Source organism: Grammomys surdaster, unplaced genomic scaffold (genome assembly GCF_004785775.1).
Source record: "Grammomys surdaster isolate TR1022 unplaced genomic scaffold, NIH_TR_1.0 126612, whole genome shotgun sequence".
In the NCBI taxonomy this organism is placed as follows: Eukaryota; Metazoa; Chordata; class Mammalia; order Rodentia; family Muridae; genus Grammomys; species Grammomys surdaster.
In genome coordinates this window covers 2,392,848-2,397,969 of record NW_021621401.1, presented here as the reverse complement: position 1 = coordinate 2,397,969, position 5,122 = coordinate 2,392,848, and the positions used below count along the sequence as shown (strand labels likewise).

Genomic DNA, 5,122 nt, shown 5'->3' with positions numbered 1-5,122 from the left:
GAAACACATAAGTCTCTTAAAGAAATATAGGGAAAAAACCAACCAAACAGGTGAAGGAATTTTTAAAAAGCCATTCAGGATTTAAAAATGGAAATAGAAACAATAAAGAACTCATAAAGGAAGACAACCCTGGAGATGGAAAACCTAGGAAAGAGATCAGGAATCATAGATACAAGCATCATTAACAGAATACAAGAGATAGAGAATCTCAGGTGTAGAAGATACCATAGAAAACATTGACACAACAGTCAAAGAAAATGCAAAAAGTTCCTGACCCAAAACATCCAGGAAACCCAGGATGCATCGAAAAAACCAAACCTAAAGATAATAGGCATAGAAGAAAGTAAAGCACCTCTGAACCTGTTTCCAGCAGATGTAGATGCCTTTGACATTATGTCTGCAGAAGATTCCACCACAGCCATGAACAGCGATCCAACAGCGGGGTCCTCCACCAAGGTAGCGGAGGGTGTGGCGGGCGCTCCCAATGAGGCTGCACTGTTAGCGTTGATAGAACACACGAGCTACAGCATGGTACAGGAGAATAGGCAGCGCAAGTATGATGGACCCCCTCCCCTGCTGGGAGAACTTGTATCCCCAGAGTGACTGTGAGGTCTTTGTGGGCAAGATCTCGTGTAGTGTCTATGAATATGAGCTGGTGCCTATGATTGAGACCATAGGTCGCATCTATGAGCTGTGCCTCCTGACAGATTTCAATGGCAAAAACTGCGGCTGTGCCTTCGTGATGTACTGCCAGAAGCATGAGGCCGAGAGAGCTGTTCGTGAGATCAACAACTAGGAAATCCGCCCCGGCCGTCTGCTGGGTATGTGCTTCAGTGTGGACAACTGCCGCCTCTTCATTGGAGGCATTCCCAAGATGAAGAAGCGCAGGGAGATCCTGGAGGAGGTCACCAAGGTCCCCGAGGGCGTGCTCAATATAATTGTGTATGCCAGTGTCGCTGACAAGATGTAAAACCGAGGCTTCGCCTTTGTAGAGTATGAGAGCCATTGTGTCGCAGCAATGGCACATCACAAGCTCATGCCGGGTCGTATCCAACTAGGGGCCACAAGATTGCTGTGGACTGGGCCGAGCCTGAGATGGATGTGGATGAAGATGTGATGCAGACAGTGAAGATCCTCTAAGTATGCAACCTCATGATCGAGACCACTGAGGAGATCATCAAGAGGAGCTTTGGTCAGTTCAACCCAGGCTGCGTCGAAAGGATCAAGACTTTCGTGCTATGAACAACCTCAATGGCACAGAGCTGGAGGGTTCCTGCTTAGAAGTCACGCTGGCCAAGCCTGTGGACAAGGAGCAGTACTCTCAATACCAGAAGGGATGGGAGAATGTGGGTGAGTGGGGAAGCACTCTCATACATGCAAAGGGGAGGGGGGGAATATGTGGGATGCAGGGTTTGTGGAAGGATAACTGGGAAATGGGATACCATGGGATGGAGAGTGAGTTAGAGGGAGTAACTGGGACGTGGGATAGCATTTGAGATGTAAACAAATGGAATGATTAATAAAAATGTTTTTTAAAAGTAAAAGAAAAAAAGACATGATCATTTCATTAGATGCTGAAAGAGCATTGACAAAATTCAACATCCCTTCATGGTAAAAGTCTTGGAAAGATCAGGAATTCAAAGCCCATACCTAAACACAGTAAAAGCAATGTACAGCAAACCAGTAGCCAACATCAAACTAAATGGAGAGAAACTTGAAGCAATCCCACTAAGATCAGGGACTAGACAAGGCTGCCCATTCTCTCCCTGTCTATTAAATATAGTTCTTGAAGTTCTAGCTAGAGCAATTGGACAACAAAAAGAGATCAAAGGGATACAAATAGGAAAAGAAGAAGTCAAAATATCACTATTTGCAGAAGATATGATAGTATACTTAAGTGACCCCAAAACTTCCACCAGAGAACTCCTAAACCTGATAAACAACTTCAGCGATGTGGCTGGATATAATTTGAACTCAAACAAATCAGTAGCCTTTCTATACTCAAAGGATAAACAGGCTGAAAAAGAAATTAAGAAAAAAACACACTTCACAATAGTCACAAGCAATATAAAATACCTTGGTGTGATTCTAACCAAACAAATGAAAGACCTGTATGACAAGAACTTCAAGTCTCTGAAGAAAGAAATGGAAGAAGGTCTCAAAGATGAAAAGATCTCCCATGCTCATGGATTGGAAGGATTAATATAGGAAAAATGGCCATCTTGCCAAAAGCAGTCTACAGATTCAGTACAATCCCTGTCAAAATATTCTCAACAATAAAAGAACTTCTGGGGAGTCACCATACCTGACCTCAAGCTGTACTACAGAGCAAACCATCCAGTGAAAAAATGACAGCATCTTAAACAAATGGTCCTGGTTCAACTACCTGCCAACATGTAGAAGAATTCAAATTGATCCATTTTTATCTCATTGTACATAGTTCAAGTCCAAATGGATCAATGACTTCCACATACAACCAGCTACACTGACATTAATAGAAGAGAAAGTGGGGGAAACCATCGAACATATGGGCACAAGGGGAAATTTCCTGAACAGGACACCAGTGCCTTATGCTCTAAGATCAACAATCGACAAATGGGACTTCACAAAACTGCAAAGCTTCTGTAAGCCAAAGGACACTGTCAATAGGACAAAACAGCATCCAACATATTAGAAAAATGTGTTTAAAAGTGTACCAATCCTACATTTGATAGAGGGCTAATATCCAACATATACAAAAAACTCAAGAAGTTAGACTCCAGAGAACTAAATAACCTTAGTTTAAAATGAGGAACAGCCTTTCGGCTGGGGCAGACACCTAGTGGGTCTCCTGTGGAGACACCTTATCCTGAGCCATCCTAGAGGAGCCACTGCACTCAGAGCAGAGGGTAAGAAGCCTCACCCACTACCCCACGCCCCAGAGTTACAACTGGGAGCCAAGGGTGCTCAGGAACCATCAGCCACCCAAACCCCACTACTCTGGAATACCACTTCCCTTCTGCCCCGTGCCTGGTCCTTTTAGCTGGGGCAGACAACTAGCAGGTCTGCTCCTGTGGAAACACCTTATCCTGAACCATCCTAGAGGAGCCACTGCACTGAGAGCAGCGGGAGCTTAGGATCACAGGAAGACAGAGACATCTGGACTCTGAGGAGTTCTGACTCAAGCAAGATAACTGGAAAGACAGACTCCAGTCAGATATAGTGAGCACAGGTAACACTAGAGTTAACCAGATGGCGAAAGGCAAACACAAGAACACAAGCAACAGAAACCAAAGTTACTTGGCATCACCAGAACCGAGATCTCCCACCATAGCAAGCCCTGGACACCCCCATCACATTGGAAAAGCAGGAATCAGGATTAAAATCACTTCTGATGATGATAGAGGACCTTAGAAGGACATAAGTAACTCCCTTAAAGAAGTACAGGAGAACACAGGTAAACAAGTAGAATCCCTTAAAGAGGAAACACAAAAATCCCTTAAAGAATTGCAAGAAAACACAACCAAATAGGTGAAGGAATTGAACAAAACCATCCATGATCTAAAAATGGAAATAGAAACAGTAAAGAAATCTCAAAGGGACACTACCCTGGAGATAGAAAACCTAGGAAAAAAAATTAGGAGCCATAGACGCAAGCATCACCAACAAAATACAAGAGATAGAAGAGAGAATCTCATGTGAGTGTGGAAGATACCATGGAAAACATTGACACAACTGTCAAAGAAAACACAAAATGCAAAAAGCTCCTAACTCAAAACATCCAGGAAATCGAGGACACAATGAGAAGACCAAACTTAAGGATAATAGGTATAGATAAGAGTGAAAATTCCCAACTTAAAGGGCCAGTAAATATCTTCAACAAAATTATAGAGGAAAACTTCCCTAACCTAAAGAACGATATGCCCATAAACATACAAGAAGCCTACAGAACGCCAAACAGACTAGACCAGAAAAGAAACACCTCCCATCACAATAATAATCAAAACATCAAATGCACAAAACAAAACAAAAATGCTAAAAGCAGTAAGGGAAGAAGGTCAAGTAACATATGAAGGCAGACCTATAAGAATTACACCAGACTTCTCACCAAAGGCTATAAAAGCCAGAAGATCCTGGACTGACATCATACAGACCCTAAGAGAACACAATTGCCAGCCGAGATTACTATACCCAGAAAAACTCTCAATCACTATAGATGGTGAAACCAAGATATTCCATGACAAAACCAAATTTGCACAATATCTTCACACAAACCCAGTACTTCAAAGGATAATTGATGGGAAAAGCCAACACAAGGAGAGAAACTACAACGTAGAAAAAGCAAGGAAGTAATCTTCCAACAACCCCAAAAGAAGATAACTATACAAACATAATTCTACCTCTAATAAAAAAAATAACAGGAAGCCACAATTATTTTTCCTTAATATCTCTTAACATCAATGGTCTCAGTTTCCCCAATAAAAAGACGCAGACTATCAGACTGGATACATAAACAGGCACCAGAATTTTGCTGCATACAGTCAATTCACCTCAGTGACAAAGATAGACACTACCTCAGAGTAAAAGGATGGAAAACAATTTTCCAAGCAAATGATCCCAAGGAACAAGCTGGAGTAGCCATTCTAATATCAAGTAAAATCGACTTTCAACCAAAAGTAATCAAAAAAGATAAGGAAAGACACTTCATACTCATCAAACGAAAAATCTACCAAGATGAACTTTCAATTCTGAACATCTATGCTCCAAATTCAAGGGCACCCACATACATAAAAGAAACTTTGCTGCCCCTTTAAATTGAAAGCTTAACATTAAACCATCGAGCCTTGATCAGAGGAAAAAAAAAGAAAGAAAGAAACTTTGCTAAAGCTCAAAACACACATTGCACCTCACACAATAATAGTGGGGGATTTTAACACTACACTCTCTGCAATGGACAGATCATGAAAACAGAAACTAAACAAAGACACATTGAAATTAACAGAAGTTATGAACCAAAAGTATTTCACAGATATCTATAGAACATTTCATCCTAAAACAAAAGAATATACCTTTTTCTCAGCACCTCATGATACCTTCTCCAAAATAGACCATATAATTGGTCACAAAACAGGCCTCTACAGAT

The 5,122-nt window shown here is 41.4% G+C and overlaps 1 pseudogene; it reads left to right on the top strand.

Annotated features, from left to right (window-relative positions):
* The first annotated feature begins 393 nt into the window (after positions 1–393).
* Positions 394–1,496, top strand: LOC114615130 (annotated as a pseudogene).
* The last annotated feature ends 3,626 nt before the right edge of the window (positions 1,497–5,122 follow it).